General features: G+C 37.3%; 1 long non-coding RNA gene across 3 annotated transcripts in view; it reads right to left on the minus strand.

Moving 5' to 3' along the window:
- Window positions 1-17,243, minus strand: part of LOC110355756 (uncharacterized) — a 36,778-nt gene that overhangs the window by 8,393 nt on the left and 11,142 nt on the right. For 2 of the 3 annotated variants that reach the window (XR_010470042.1, XR_010470040.1), the window contains exons 1-2: window positions 8,321-8,857; window positions 3,118-3,228 (exon numbers count right to left, since the gene is read on the minus strand). This is a non-coding gene — a long non-coding RNA (uncharacterized LOC110355756). Of the gene's footprint in view, window positions 1-3,117; window positions 3,229-8,320; window positions 8,858-17,243 lie in introns of those variants that run through there. The other variant, XR_010470041.1, reaches the window with a different exon arrangement.

Below are 17,243 nucleotides of genomic sequence, written 5' to 3' on the forward strand. Positions count from 1 at the left end.
ACACAGTTTACTTCTATGCACAATACCTAACTGCTCAGATCGGCTTTTTCCATGCAGCCTTGAGCATGTAACAGATTTCCTCTACTTTTAGTTTCAAGACGCAGCATGACTATTGCCTGTCTAGTTTTATGCTGGTGGAATTTTCCTTCGCACAGGTAATCACAGTATGCCTTTCCTGACCAAAGGGACATTCCTATTTTCTTGTCTTCTGGTTTTATTTCTTTTCTGATTCCCACCAGGAAATCAAGTAGCATTGGCTGAATCAAGCAGCATGTAGAGTGTTATGACACCTTAGAACTTATTCCTATGCAATATATCAATTTTTTCAACCCATACACATGAATTTCTACATGAGTATAATATCATTTTTATCCTTGCAGACCTTTCATCACTGAGGTCTTGTTTTTCACTACTTCACTCTTACAGAAAAATCCTAAATATTACAGCTCTTTGAGATCAGGGGCCATACACACCCAGGGTTGCTATGATTATAAACATACTCACAAATAAAGCATGGACTACAATATATACTAAAATGTGTACAATATGTAGTCTGTGAATTTGGGATAAAATAAAATGCTTTCACTTTTTCTTTATGACACTTGTTCTGACTTGCAGAAACCTTTATGCCTATGAAAGAAATATCCTTTCCCTAAAATTATGCCAGCAATTGGGAAAGTTGCATGTTTCTTTGCTGCACAGGACACTGGAAACTGAATGGAGACTATACATTCACTCCATATAGATGACTGAAAAATTTCAGACAGCCATGACTTCAGTTTCTTCTGATTCGATCCCAAGTTGAATTGCTAGCTTTGAGGTTAAATGCTACAAATGCCACTTTACTACTATCTTCTCTGACTTGGCCTTCAGAAAATGATCCAGTTTTTGCAAACCTTTGAAAATTAGCATCCGTAACAAAGTATAATCAGCTACCTTGCAGAAAAATCATGCATAAACTAAGTTAGAAATAAATGATGATTTATCAATGTGTCAGATGTCAGGTAGTGATGGATGAACCACAAGGATGTAATGGTTCGGCTTGTATACTCATTGAAATGCTGCATCTTCATCAGCAATATATTCCTATACCTTCTTTTGAAAATGAGCTGAAAACCTTAGAACAGGAGTGTCAAACTCATTTTCACTGGCGGTCACATCAGCCTCATGGCTGCCTTCAAAGGGCCAAATGTAATTTTAGGACTGTATAAATGTAGGAGTAGCTACAGTCCTAAAATTATATGCAGCCCTTTGAAGGCCCCCAGTAAAAATGAGTTTGACATCTCTGCCTTAGAAGAAACAACTGCAAATTTGCAAATTCCACAGTCTTATAGCGCCCAGACTTTGGCACAACTTATCTCTTACAAGTTGTCTGAAACGTATAGTGATGGAGGTTTTATCTCCTATGCTGACTGCACTAGATTCAGAAGACGGTAGAAGTTTTATGAACTTTATTAGATGTTCATGCATTATCTAGCATAAAGGAATCATCATCATGGTAGCCTTTAGTTACTTTTACAACATAAGAATTAATGCTGAATATAATGATGATTTTTTTTATGGAAGTGAATGTTTCTCCTAATATGCCTACTTTCACAATGTAACATTGCAGTGTTCAGACCACAAGTGCTAGAGGAGACATGGATATGCCATCTCAGGATGGAGAGAGATTGTATGGAAATAAAATAACTTCACATTGAACTTTTTTTGGTGTCTTTTCAAGGAAATAGTGACACAGATATGAATTGAATTCCTCTGTTTAACTACTAACCACTTCACCTTAGACAAAAACATACGATTCATCAGTCCCACAAGGGATTATCATGAAAGACAGAGAGTACAAATCACTCTTCATTACCGTTTGATTCTATATGTAGTTTGTCGAATCAAGCCAGGAAGGTTACAATGTGATGTGAGCCATGATCCATGGGGAACGGAAGAACTAATCAGAATATGATCACATAAGATTTCACAATCAGCAGATGATAGTATCTCAGAACTGCTGACTTCAAAAGAGGAAAAATGATTTCAAATGGCATTGCTAAACTTCCACTGCAATCTACCTGGCTTTTGATTTTGCACTTCAACTATTCTTTTTTCTCTTTTACACCATCGTCATTACTCTTTCTTTTACATGGTATTTTCTATATGGAACTGGAGGTAATTTCTGATTCTGTGTTTCTATAAGAAAAATATTTCTTAACCTCATTTATAACAGAGGTCCTCCTATTATATAATCTCTAACCTATGTTTGGGGAGAGAAATTTCTTGGCCATCATTTTCAAAAACATTACGAGGCATTAAGATACTTTGTTTGTGAAATGTAACTTTAAACATTTCAGTTCAATTAACTTTGGGGAATATTGAGAATTACTTTTGTACAAGTAGGATACTGCAGCAAAGTGGAAATGTATTTGTTTTAGGATCCATTTTCAATATGTGTTATTTGATGTATTACTTCAGGTTTCCAAAATAGTTCCCTTTACATGCGTAAGTTCTTGAAGTGCCTATTGTATGGAAACAGAAAATTAAACTGAACCAAACTATGGAGACTATTTCAGAATTTTCACTGCACTTACTAAGTTTCCAGGGCTTTCTCTTATTGAATCAATACAGTATTTCTAGAGTAATGCCATAATAGCACCCCATGTCAGGCCTATGTTAAATCTTTAGTAAGAGCTAAACAATATTTCACTTACAGGCAACTGCAAGGATTACAAAAGGCTTGTTTGGTCCTAATATCTTATTAGAAGATGTCAGGTTAAATGGCCATGACCTCTTCTTTTCCTGACCCAGTTTGATGAGGATAATTAATGCCAGCATTAGCTCCCAGCAGTCTTCGCAATCTTAACAACTGTAAGTATAGTAATGCCGCTGCAAGGCAAGTACAAAGAAGCATGACTTTTTGTGTCCTTTTCCCTTCTTTGCGCACAAGCGTAGGGCTAGTCTCAATAAATCTGTGTGATATATTTTATCGTCCTTGACACAAGAACTGAGAGAGCATATTTAGTTCCTATTGGAGATGCATGTGTTTTCATTCTGGGAGGTCTGGTCCACACATTTTAGTCCCCGTGGTGGGTAATCTATTTTATTACAGGGGGTGTGAATAAAGCTCACCTAATTTTCTGCTGCAGTGCATCCTTCTTGTTTCTGTGTCTCTTGAAACGAAAAGGCTGCCTGCTAGGCTAGTTTAGCTCTGGCATACTGAAGCTTGAGGATTGAAGTGTGCTGGAAAACAAGACATAAGGATGAAAAAAGGTCAGGAAAGATGAATAAACTAATCAGAACCAAGTACTTTAGTCATCAAAGGGAACAACCCTTTATTTATTCTACTCTGGAAGGAGATCAGTAACTCACTGTTTTTGCCTGTCAACAATTATCAGGTCTTAATATCTTAAAACATATAATACTCTAGATCTTGGATAAATCTCCAATACCAAGTAAAGAAATACACATTTTGTTTGCAAAACAAAAGTAGAACATTCACCAGGTTCCAACTCTTGCATTTTTGAGACAAAACAAAATATTAATCTGAGGTAAATCTATGTGTTACTGCAGGTCTTTCTATTGGTTCTTACAGGCTTTGAATCAGGCCTCTGATTAATGATTTATTTCTTAAGGAATTATTTTCTCAGTCCTTTTCCTTTATTCTTCCACATCTTCTGTGTCTATTTTCTTTAAAATAGTCTTCTTGTTACATTTCATCATTGTGTTTTCTGGTCCACAGAAATCCAACACTAGAATACATATTCAATGAAAACATTTCACTGATTGTAGTGGAACTGACCCAGGGATTTGTTTTGCTAATTACAAATATTTTATTGAACTGGTTCTGTATGTTTCATTAGAAATAACTCAGCAAGGAAATTCTACCAGGGTGAAACTAGAGCACAGATCCACTGAAGTTCTCCACACCAGAAACGAGAAAACTTGTAGCAAAGAATTAAAACATCATAACTTATGTCAACAAGTGAAACATACTGCTGAAAGTGTTCTCAGCATGTAAGAAATGTATATATTCATTCTCAGCATATTCAGAAATGTAAGTATACGATTCTCAGCTTTTATAGACTGACCCAAGAAACTTGCCATAATTACTATTCACAGGTCACTTACATTGCTGGAATCACACTAGGTCAAAATTTCCTGTAGTTAACCTTTTTGTTTCACATACTAACCTAACAAAATGTTGGCAATAACTTTAAATTTAGAAAAACATATATACATAAAGAAACAGATTCCACAACCACAGAGAGGACTCACACTTCAATACTTTGCACTTTAGACATCCCTGTTTCAGATAGTAGCTTACACAGCTTTCAAATACATCAGTGAGTATTAATGTCTTGCAGCTTAGAATGGTTTGAAATAACAATATTCTCTAAATATTTCACAGAAGAGAGAAGAAAGAAAAGAGAACATATTCTGCTAGGAGACATGAGGATAAACAAAGAGTAGTTGAAAGACAAAGTAGAAGAATGCACACTATCACGTTAATTGTATCATCTGATGCAGCACAGATGTCATTAAATTACTGTCATCTCCAATCAGAATTTCAGGGTGTGAATATTATACAAAAGAGGTGAAAGACATTTATCAGACTTAAATAACCTACAGTCCATCATTACAAAAAAAAAAAAAAAAAAAAAAAAAAAACAAAAAACCACACACCCCAAAAAAACCCAAACCACAACAAACAAAAACAACAACAAAACAAGACCAAAAAAAACCCAAACTAACCAAAGTCAACCCCCTCAGCAGAATCTCTCCACTCACAGCAGTTGGTTAGGAATGAAGCAAGGTACCTTGCCTCAATTAAATGAACAGATCATGTTATACAGGCTATTTAGCTTACCTTGACCATCAAATGTCCTTGCTACAACCCTATATAACCCTTTTTCATTTTCTTACAGGGATTTCCACTTCTAGTTTAAATGAATGAAGTTTTACCTGTTTCTATCAGTGAGAGCTTTGCAGCTAGTAGCAAGTGAAAAAAACAAGATTTCAGTTGGTGTCTGTATGCCCCCTAATTCATGTCCTCTGATCCACATGAGCAATTCCCTTATGAAATAATTAAATGAGGCCGATGAGAATCTATTCTGTTCTGTTCATTGGTTCTCAGGCTGAAATCATCAGAGTGTAAGACCACCTGGCAGTAATACAGACCCAGCCAGTTATTGCTCCTGGCCACAGGTAAAATGAAGACTCTTACTGCTCGTCAGGAGGGCTTGACAGTGTCTTTTTAAGCTGTGGACCACACAACAGTCTTGGTCTCTAGGTGCAGAAGGAAGTAGCTGGAGTTGATGGTGAGTCTGGCTACACCAGATCACCCCAGAGCTTATCTCTGTGGCAGCTGCCTCTTGCTTTTGTTTTGTAAGCTGGCTGAAGAGCTGGTGCTGTGTATCTGCCCACAAACTATCCTGAGAGCTCTCTATCCTCTCAGCTGTGTGGGGTGTCTTGTGGTCATTCAGCCATATGAAGACTTTGGTTGCTATACACCCCTTTGTATTAAATGACACTACTAGCATCTCCTTCAAATACCTTGTACTTATTCTTCAGGGGAGAATTATGTGCAGTAAAGCATTCACCTGTCCTAGGTATCTGGCATTGTTTTTCAGTGTACACACTGTTATTTTTTTCTGTTATAGCTGGCAAGGTTGAAGAAGTGCATGTTGACCTGGTCATATCCTTGCAGAAAACAAAAGAGAAGCATTTTTTGGGGGAAACAATTACACAAGGAAAGGGCAATGGCTTTTCTGACCTGTTCTGGTAGGGCACTTCATTCATATTGATAATGGGAAGAAAGCCATGCAGTATTTGTCTGTTGGTAGGATTTGAGTCATTGGTGAAGATGTGGTGTGGTGTAATAAGAGACTAGATGAAATTGATTCAAAAGAAAAATCAACAAAACATACTTTCAACACAGAGCTCTTAATAGTGTTACTCTTGTATTCTCTTTTATAATTAACATTCAGTTTTTATCAGACTTCTTTCTAAAGTCTAAATAAATGCCCCTATTGTGTGGCTTCTGGCTTCTATCTTGCAGAAGATACAGGTTCTAGTTCATCATTAAAACCAAATCCCAGTTTTATGAGCCATATAAAGAATAAGGCTGCCCATGGCTATAACTGAGTTACTGGTTTTTATCTCACTACAGTCTGTTGGATGTCTCTCTAGCTATAAAACAAGTAATTTTACAAAGACCCTGCGGTGAATGCGGTGAATAGAGCAAGACTTTTGGCTTTCTAGTTATTTAGTTCCCTGTTTTCTCTGCTTTTTTCCAGGGGTATCAGATGCAAATTAGGTTTCTAGTTTCTCTTATCTCTTTGTTCCTTCCAAAGCTGAGATTGATAGCTTTAAGGAGATCAAAGTCAACTTTCAAATGTATCCCAAATTGATAATCTCCAGACTATCATACACCTTGTACTCAGAACAAAAACCTAAAATCTATAATGACATGAGCATGGTAAATATGGTTCTTCTGTTAGACTAAGTAAAAGTAGATTATACGTGTTTTTTAGACTTCAAAAGCCTGTCCTTTTGGTTGCGTTTCTTTCAGGTCTCAAAAGGCACTGTGCACTCCCTTTTGTGCAAGAATAATAAAACAGACTGCAGCAACGACTTGAGAGGATCTTTTCCTGCTAAGATTGCAGTTTCAAAGATAAACAGATGAAACATTGTAAGAAAATAAAAGCAAGGGCATTTCTGGTTTATTTAATGTAAATATAGAAGTATAATGTGTGTCAAAACAAGCTCGTGCTTCATACCTAACTATAAGTTGTGCTTTGTTTTAAATACGCTGGCTGAACAGGTTATCAAAAAAGAGACCTAAATGAAGGGCCCTTATTGTCTCCTCCTATGCCAAAAAACGAAGGAGAAGAATGCACATCTCCAACAGAGTGCAAAATTTGCAGGTCTAATTCAAAGCCAGTTCCCATTGACACTAATGAACAATGACAATATTTCCTAATGTCGATATTTTGTACAGAACTCCCTGATGCAAATGAGACTACAGTCGGGGCCCACAGAAAGTTGCAGGATCAGGGATATGTCAAAACCACCGGTGCAGATCACGCGTGTCCATGCTCTGTTGCTGCAGAATGGCTCTCCGGCAGCAGCAGGACAGCTGGCGGGAAGTCATGTTGCTTACTGGCTGGCAGCCAGTGGCTCTTCTCTGTGCCCCTGTGAGCATAATATAATAACTAATCCCAAGTTTAGGAGGAGGTTTTATTATGTGTTCTATGGGAAAAAGTGTCAGAAAAAGCTGCATCCTCCCTTCCAGGAGTGCCTCTGAATATTTCTTTCACCCAACACTTATTTTGGAGTGCTCAAAGGCAGATGTTTGGAGAAGAAACAAACAATTTGATCCTTCCAACTGTCCTTATGTTCTCTTCCAAAACACAGGGATGTTTTTGTGTACGTGCATGTGAGAGGAGGAAAATAATCCTGTTGTTCAGCGTGGATAAATACTTGTATGGTTTGTACAAAAAATTATTTGCATGGGATAGTGCATGGTAATCTGCTTATGGACTAAGAAATACCTTCTTTCCAACAACCTGTCTTGCTGGTATAGTAGTCAGTGACAATTTGATCTTATATATGCTTACAAAATATATGTTATGTTATTGTCTGTGAAGTGCTGGAAGCACTTGCATATTTCTCTTATGGGAAGTCTATCATGATGCAACAGATCTTATCATACAGCACTTCTGGGAAATATCAGACTTCACACAGCACTAAAGATAGAAGAAATAGAGGAGTTTGAGTGTTTTTACACTTCAAAAAGTCTTAGAGAAATACCTTGTGAAAACACTAGATTGTCAAAAGAATTCCTGTCATTGACTAGCAAAAAAGCAGCAGCCAGAGTGTGTTATCTCAGTTTGATAATTGCTGTGTCCCAACTCCCACCTATAAAGATAAGAAAGTGTATTAGTCTCTGGTGTAGTCACTTGCTGAGACTGCCAGTAAAGGTGCAAATTGTTATCAGTTGTCGTTACCAGGTATGTGTTATAATCTATGTCTAAATGGAAAAATAATGTGGGAATCAGTGACTTGTCTATACAAACTGAAACTGATTTGTGATCACAACCACATTCAACTAAAATCCATGTCTGTGCCAGGCTAAAGTGAGGAATGTCATCCAAAGAAAATAGTAAATCTGATTACCTCTGTAATACAACTAGGCTCTAAAGAAAAGTTGGAAGATGAAGAGCCAATATTTTTGTTTTCAGTCCACAAGTGCATTTAATTAAAAGAAGACGGAAAGCAAGGAGTAAAAATTACACTAAAAACAAGTATAGGGAGTTATTTTCTCACTCACCATCGTCTTGACAAAAATAAAAGCCTGTTCCACATCAGAGTCTTTCAGTATCAACCTCTCCTGTCACACTCCGGAGCTCTGCAGAACCAGAGAAGATAAGGTGGTAAGAGGTGGGGAACTGAGCTCTCATTCTCTTATTCCAGGTCTGCTGACATCTGTCAGCAGTTACATAGTGGGAAGAAGGGAATATATTTTGGAACTTGCCAAAATGGCTCTAAAACATCATCAGTGGGTTTGCTCTGCTGGTTCCATCTGTCTGTGCCTCAGTGAACAAGCAAGGTATTTTTAAGCCACCTGCTGTTGTTACAGTGGTTTCTTTTTTTGCCAGAGTGGCATGCAGACTTGCAAGATCAAAGTGTTGATCAGAATTCAGTGGAAGGCTTAGTGTTATCCCTAAACCTTAAGTTGCTTATCTAGATTCCCATTACAGTAACCCATGATGGGCTGGAACATTTTCTGAAGTATTCATTTTACACCACAGTGACATTACTGTTCTAACTACAGATGCTGCCTTTGATTATAGCAAAACTATAGTAACAATGTGGATTTTTTTTTTCTTCTGTATTCACTCTCACTCAGGAATTAGACCAATGTTGACTAAGGAAAGTTGAACTAAACAACACTTTGTTCCTTCTTTCTTTGATGCTTGTAAAGAATAATAAAAAAAAAAAAAATTAATGGGGTTTCTAGCACTGACAACAGGAACCGTGATGTGCATCATCAAATGCTTGAGTGTTTCCAGTAAAAAGAGGAGAGGAATAGAACTGGGGAAGCCCTAACTGTTCTGTGTCTTCCAATTGTTGCAGAGCCCACTGCTGCATAAACTGAAAGTTTACTCAACTAGGTATTTTTCCAATAATCCAATTTTTGGTGCTTTTAAAAGGATAGGTAAGAACTCTGTTGGACGAAGAGCTTCAACAGTAATTGTAAAGTTGTAATACTTTCTGTATTTTTCTGTTTATTTGAGGCACCACTCATACATCAGTCAATGTTTTAACAATTATTTCTATGGAAACAGGATTTAGCTTTTGCTGCACAGGAATTCTCCATTCCATCAAGTATTTCTACTATTGAAGAAGTAAACCTGGAATGTCAGTCAATAGGGTTACAATTACAAGTATGAAAGAGAAAGTTTTCTTCACTTGTAGTACTCCTTCTTCCAAATATCTTATTCAAAATTTTGTAAAACATAGCAAGTTTCAAGAGCTATTTTGAGTATTTCCAAGGGAGATAAGATTCAAGGGACAGGCATTCCCTCCCTGCCAAATATTCCCTAGAGTGAACAGAAGCCAAGCAAAAATTTGTGAATTCTTTGTTTGGTGTAGTATATATAAAAGTTTTGGGGGTTGTAAATGCTTGTGTAGGCATACATATATGTCTGTGTAAACAAACTAAGAAAAAAAAGTAAAAAATTCAATTATTGCCATTTGAATATTTTAAAAATGAAATAATCTCATTTCAAAGTACTGCTATTAGTTTGATATCAAGAAGTGAGAAAAAAGAAACTTTGGGAGACTGTAAGTGTGTCTGAAAATATGACTATAAATATGAAATATTACTCTTAGATGAGATATATTTAGCAGTTGGGAGAAAACAATAAAGCTTCCTCAGCACAATTAATTTGAAGATAAAATTATACTTGAGGACACCGTTCCATTGTTTACCCCAAAACTCTCCATGACAAGGCAAGATGTTGTCTACAGTTTAGCAGCCTTTCAGCAAAGCAAGCCGCTGTCAGTAACATTGTCAAATGTATTTTGATTTTATGCCACATGTTAGCTCACTGGTCTACCTTTGATTGTAACTGGAAATCAGGAGCCAGGAGGAACTGTTTCTTAGAGTGATCTTTGTCAGTGGCTTCCAGTCAGTTACAGCTTTTCTTTATCACTCAAGCTGTAAACTGTAACCCATGTGGTACATAATCTAGCACCCTGATATCTGTGAGGACACCTACATAAAACAAAGGACGAACGGATTAGTAAGAACTGTGTCACAGGCTTGGCCCACTGTTACAGTAGGTAACACACCAAATACTTAATCTAAGGAGGTTACAGAACATCAGTCCTCTTCTCACTTGAGGTTATTTATTCTTCTTGGTCATAACAGACTATTTATGTCTTTGGATCTCCCCAAGCACTTTGTTAGTACATGATATTGTTAGGTAGCTTATAGTAGTGAGCCTCCAGAGCAAATAAACTGGTCCTGTGGTAAGCATTACAGTATAGGCATTGCTAATTATTTATTTCCTGCTGTTAAGCAGAAAACAGGCTTGACTGCCCTCACAACAGCTGCAGCATTACAATGTGTGAAATACTATGAACTTTATGTGCTAGCTCTCCTGAAGAGCTCTGGGGGCAATGGGTAATACAAGCAGGTAGACTAGTTGTCAGAAGAGCCTTCTGAAGAGTCCTAGTGCATCAGCAGCAATTAATGCAGGTGGTATTTTAGACAAGGGAGCTAATGAGCTTTAATATGCATGCAGGTGAGGGAGTGCTGAATCAGTAGAGCCATTAATGAACCTATGACAGCCTAATTAGCTACAATTTAAAATCTATGGAATCTAATCAGAAGAGCTGAACACTGCTGCAAATCTGTGTATGAATGAGTCTTTCTAAATACTCCAATCTGTTGCTTAGTCACTGATTGATAGTAATTGCTTTTTTTCCTCTATTGTGTATAGGAAAATGCCCAATTTTGTTCTGATAGAGGAGGACACAACATTGAAGTTAAATGCCTGAGATGTTTGAGTACTTAAGTTTTAATCACGAGATGTTTAAAAAAAAATCAAAGTAAAATTAATTTCCAGTTCTGAATATAGATGATTAAAAATACACCACCAACTTTTCATGTATTTAGCTGGCAGAGATTATATGCTAGTTAATCAACTCCAAATAGTTTACATGAAATTAAAGATAGAACTACAGCTAAAGTAGCATAAAATACACATATTAATATAAGCACTTCTTTATATAGGAATTTTATTAAACTCCTTAGATGAATGATTTTTAATACAACCAAAAATAATTTTCCTATAAAAGGAGAGCTATAATACCTCCTGAATTATATTAAAAATCTAAAAAAAAAAAAAAAAGGAACCTATTATGAAATTATATTTTCTTTTTCTAAAATCAGTATGGGAAAAAGAGTATTCAATGGTGCACTGTAGGGGAAATGCACAACAAAGCTAAAGGATATGTCCAATATTCTCAGTGAGGTATGAAGAATTCTAAAGGAAGCTTTAAATGCCTGAAACACACTGTATTTTGGCTTGGTTTGAGTGCTCACATCCTACTACTTTATGCAGATTAAATCCCATAAGAATTTTCCTTTACTGGCCAGCTATCTCTTGCACTAGTACTGTAGGCAGACCTATATTATGTTAGTGAGCAGGAAGTTGCTGAAGAAATGACGATGCCTTTTTTTGGCTCAATCCACCTGTCCTTGGTATCCTTAGTAAACTTCACTGTACTGAATATGAACATTAACAGGAATCTACAGGGGAAAAAACATACATGACTAACTTTTGAAGTCATAGTGTTCTGTGTCACTACAGACATTTTCATTTAGTTACAAAGTATCTGAAAACAGAAAATGTGCAAAAGAGTTTTCATAGCTGATGCCCATGAGCTTCAAATTGCTGTTTATTGAAGCCTGTGTGCACAGCAGGTAGACCAAAAAGGAAGAAGGAGGGAAAGGGCAAAGAAGGACTTTAAAGACAATTTACACCTTAAAGATTGCTTCTTTCTTTATGTGGTTCCATGGTAATTGAGGCCACCTGATGTTCTCAAGATCCCAGCTTCCTTCCCTTGCCACCTTGCAGAAGACTTAGGAAAATACAGAGGGAAAGTACTGTACAGGAGAAGCTATCAGCTCTGTTGCTTGCTTTCTCTCCACCTAAAAAGCAACTGTATTTCAAGCAGAAATTGGTCAAAGAAACCTACTTTGTTAAAGATTTTAAACTTTATTTTCATAACTTATGTTAAGCCTCTGTTTCTCAGAGTTAGCATAAAGAACTGCATTTTCAGCAAGACAGTGTTATTGAAAAGAGGTCACATACATTTTCTTAAAGATGTTCTACAAAGGTTAGTGAGAAGCAGGTAAGAAAAGGCTCTATTGAGACACCTGCTACCTGACAAGCTCTTGGAGACAAACACAGGCTTCAGGCCAGGTGTGGACTCTGAATAGCTGTTTGTGAATCTCTTTCAGATCAAGATGCACACAGTGATGATGCCTCTTAACAATTCTGAATGAAGAATAATACCAAAAGAATCGTCATCTGATCACAGACAAATCATAGACAGAAGAAATGGTAAAATCCATTGAACAAATATTTTGCAAGGAATTATATCTTTGACTATAATCATTACTGCAGCTAACAAGTAATTTGCTGAAGCAGGAACACCAGTTTTACTGCAGATGAACTTTATTTCTGGTGCTACGTTTTTTTGAGATCATAAAGAGATATTGAAGTCTGATTTCACATATCCCAACTGCACATTTTTTTTTCTTTTGACAAGATGAACAGTCATGTATCAATAGGTTCCATTTTATACATGTTTTTTACTTTGCAGTTCTAGTTATTGATTTATGCAGCAAAAGGAAGAGATAAATAAGCAATGGGCCCAATCCTGAAGTCTTTTATTCATGCAAACAGGAGCTTTGCTTGAATTTTGTATGCATAATCAGTTCCTAAGAGGTTCACTACATTTATCTGAGCTTTCTCTGAAGCAGTGAAATGTTTTAATTTCATGGACATATTTGTTACAATAACCACATTGTCATAATTTCGTGGACATATATGTTACAATAACCATGTTGTCATGCAGTAGGCTACAGTTGAAATTCATCTTTCTCATAGTTCCTTTGCTCTCTATGATTTTATATATATACGCACATATAAGTATTTACATTCACGAATATATTTACTGTGTATAATGTGAGTTTATCTTGCCTGGTTTTACAGTAATGCTAGTTAGTATGCTCAGTTCTCAGATCATGATTATTGCTATATTAATATAAATATTTTTCATGTAATTTTTTTTCAAGATTTGGGTTTTTGTTTGTTTGTTTGTTTGTTTTGTTCTGTGGTTTTTTTTTTTTTTTTTTTTTTTTTTTTTTTTTTTTGTGGACACAAACAGATCAGGGCTTTTTATCACTGTGGTCAGAATTGTCTGATTCACATCAAGAATGAGAGTCCAGGACCTGACTGCTCCTGGACTCAGTGGGTAAAGGCAAGGATACCTGGAATAAATAGTAGAAGACAATGTCTGAAAGTAAGGCTTTCCTGTTCTTACTACCACAGAAAAGCTGACATGTTGGGATAGAAATGAGTACTGCTGGAAGAAGTCAGGGAGTCTGACTTTTCTCTTTGTACAGCATTAGCAGGCATGGTGGCTTTCCAAGGCTTAGCATAGATAAAGCAGGTAACTAATCTAGGTCTTTTTGAACAACACAAAATCACTGCATCCTTTGTCCCCAAGCCTGTTCCCAAACACAGGGGAGGCTTTGGGCAATATAGATAGCAAAGGAGTTCTCCAGGTTGATAAACCTGGTTCACACTGATGAGACAAAAATCCCAGTGAGTGACTTAGAACTGAATATTTATAAAGATGAGGTTTATTTTACTTACATATGAAGCAATGGCCTGAAACAAAGATTGAGAATGCTCCAGGGTTCTGCACCTGAGGAGTAATAACACCAGGCACCAGTACAGGTTAGTGGTTGGCCTGCTGGAAAGCAACATTGTGGAGGACCTGGGAGTTCTGATTGACAACAGGTTGACCATGACTCAGCTATGTGCCCTTGTGGCCAAAAAGGCCAACGGTACCCTGAGGGTGCATTAGGAAGAGTATGACCAGCAAGTCGAGGGAGACAATCCTCCCCCTCTCTCTGGTGATGCCACATCCGGAGTACTACGTCCAGTTCCGGGCTCCCCAGTTTAAGAAGGACAAGAAATTACTAGAGGGAGTCCAGTGGAGGGCTACAAAGATGATTAGGGACCTGGAGCACCTTTCATGTGAGGAGAGACTGAGACAGCTGTGTCTGTTCAGGCTGGAGAAGAGAGAAATGAGAGGGGATCTTATCAATGCTTATAAATATCTGAAGAGTGGATGTCAAGAGGATAGGACCAGACTCTTTCCAGTGGTGCCCAATGATAGGCTGAGGGGCAATGGGCACAGACTGAAGCATAGGAGGTTCCATCTAAATATGAGGAGAAACTTGTTTACTTTGAGGGTGCCAGAGCACTGGAACAGGCTGTCCAGAGAGATTGTGGGGTCTCACTCTCTGGAGACATTAAAAACCTGCCTAGACACATTCCTGTGTGATCTACTCTAGGTGAACCTACTTTAGCAGGTGGGTTGAACTAGATAATCTCCAGAGGTCCCTTCTAATCCCAACCATTCTGTGTTTGTGCGATCTTAGAATGGCCAAAGTAGTTGGCTGTTGTTTATTTGTAAATATAAGTAAACCATGAGCTACAGGGCTAACAAATATATCCAGGCTTACAGAGTCAATGATAAAAGCAGGTTGACAACAAAAGGATTTATGCTGTTGTTACTTCCTCCATGCATCTGACTAAACCTCACTGAGGCCAGTGGAATAACATAATATGTCATAGTAGAATGAGGCCCTGGAATGGTTCTACCTAGTCATTAGGCAATCCTTGGCTTCTTTAAAAGATACTGTGCTTCCATGCAACTTTGGTTACCACCCTCATATGCAAATCCAACTCAAATACGAAATACTGCACAAAATCATGGATTCCCAGCTGAAACAATGACTCAGCTGGAAAAGAAACTTTTAGAACAGCTCCATTATCCTCTTGAAAACAAGCTTACAAGAAATAATATAACATAAAATATAATATAAAGAAGTCAGCAATGAAAGATGGTGAGCTCACTGACATTTAAACTTGAGGGAGAAGGGACCTCTCACATGCTCCTATTTCAATGCATATTGTACACATTTGTTGAAATGGGAATGCAACATTATGAAGAATGAAGACATCAGTGAATAGTGCTGTCTTTATATTTCACTAGTGCAATACAAGCTATATAAATCTATTTCAAAAGAACTTATTTATGTATACTTGTTTGAAAATATTTTTATTTATTTATTTTCACACAGTGAAAATTTTAATTTTTGTAGTGTTTCCTGCTGGGGCATAGTTGAATACATTTATTTTAAGATGGCTGGTAAACTGTTTTCTTTCTGTACATCTCTGGTGATGCATTTTTTAATAAATCATTTTTAAGGTAGCTGTTCCAGTATTTTTCTTTTTATTTCCTGCTGTGGAGATGAGGGCTTTAATAAACAATTTTTTGAAGTGGCTATTTTTACATTTTTTCTCCTGTATCCTGCTGTTACAGTGCTGTAAGCTTGTTACATGTTCATTTGTTTTAAATAGCTGCTGTTCCTTGTTTTTTTAGAAATTATTCTTGTACATTAGCCTTCATGTTTAGAAATTCCCTCTCTCCTCTAAATAAAACTGAATAGGAAAAGGCAGTGGAACAGACTTAAAGAGATGTCACTATTGCAATTCACAGGACTAGCTAACCTGAGAACTCACTTATAATAGCATGTAACCATTCCATAGCACGTTACAGTGTTAACCACTAATAGGTTCAAGCTTGTCACATTTGAAGTAATTTTAGTAAGCTCAAGCTCATTCTAATTATTTTGGTGTAGTTCACCACAGATCAAGTGCTTATTCTATCAGCTATGGCAGTTCAGCTGATCCATGGTAACGTTTCAGGATGTGCTAACTCAACCACGGGTTTAAATGCTGATCTCCATGTAGCAAATGGTAAGTGTGGTCATAGTAAAACTACTTCTAAACTTGAGTTTCATTAATTACTCTCTTGCCAATATGACACAATTTCTGGAAATGGTGACATATTTTGTGTTGGTCTTATGAACGTTTTGAAAACTCTCATTTTGTCATGAAGGTTGTTATTTTCATATACAAATAAAAATATACTTTAAAGGGTTGAATAATTTGGAATATAATTCAATATGGCAGTGCTGTCAAGTCCGGAACCACTTGGAGAATAAAGAGAACAGCACAGTGAGATCAAAAAGCTGATGTGAGTAAGAAGAGAGGACTAGATAAATACAACTGTGAAAATAAGGGAAAACCACATAGATTTGGAAAGGCTTAATTTCAGTCAGCATAATCATCTAGAGGGTTGATACACAGTTGAAGCTAAACATTTTTGGCTCTTTAAATCTCTGGTCATTGAAAACAATCAACCAACCAAAAAACACACACACAAAAACCAAAAAACTGAAAAAACACAAGAGAATCTCAGAAGTGTGATGTAGCCTAACAATTTCAGATACTTATCTTAGAATGGGATCATTGTTTTCCAGAGGCATCTCTCACTGCAGACAATAGCTGTTGTGGGTTGTCTGAATTTAGAGTTGATGAGTTAGTTTTCTGTATTTGGAGTTAATAGGCTAGTTTGTTGTGTGAATAAAGTTAAGTGTTGCGGTAGTTGTGAGGCGACTTGGAGGCGGGGAGCTTGTGGTCGGTGGGGGTGCCTGCGCCCTGGAGCCCTCGAGCGGGGGACAGCTTGTGACTACGAGATAACGATCTTGTTACCATGCGAACACTGCCTGACTAAGATTCCCGCCTTAGCTAGCTTAATGTCTGTTAAAGTGATTAGCCAATCAGCATGAAACATGTGTGCCTTAGACTATATAAATGTATGTTTGCCATACAATAAAGCGGACACCTTGCTTGCATCAAGTTGCGTCCCCGTCTCTCAGTCGCGGCAAATTGGTGACCTCCGACGTGATCGTCAGCGACGAAACCGCCGAGGATTGAAAAACCGCCTACCTGGTGGCATGTCGCGAGTCCCGCAGAACGTGGAATGAGATGCTGAAAGGAAGCAGGATAAGCCGGCCGGCCAAACAATCC

This window comes from Columba livia, chromosome 2 (assembly GCF_036013475.1).
Source record: "Columba livia isolate bColLiv1 breed racing homer chromosome 2, bColLiv1.pat.W.v2, whole genome shotgun sequence".
NCBI lineage: Eukaryota > Metazoa > Chordata > Aves > Columbiformes > Columbidae > Columba > Columba livia.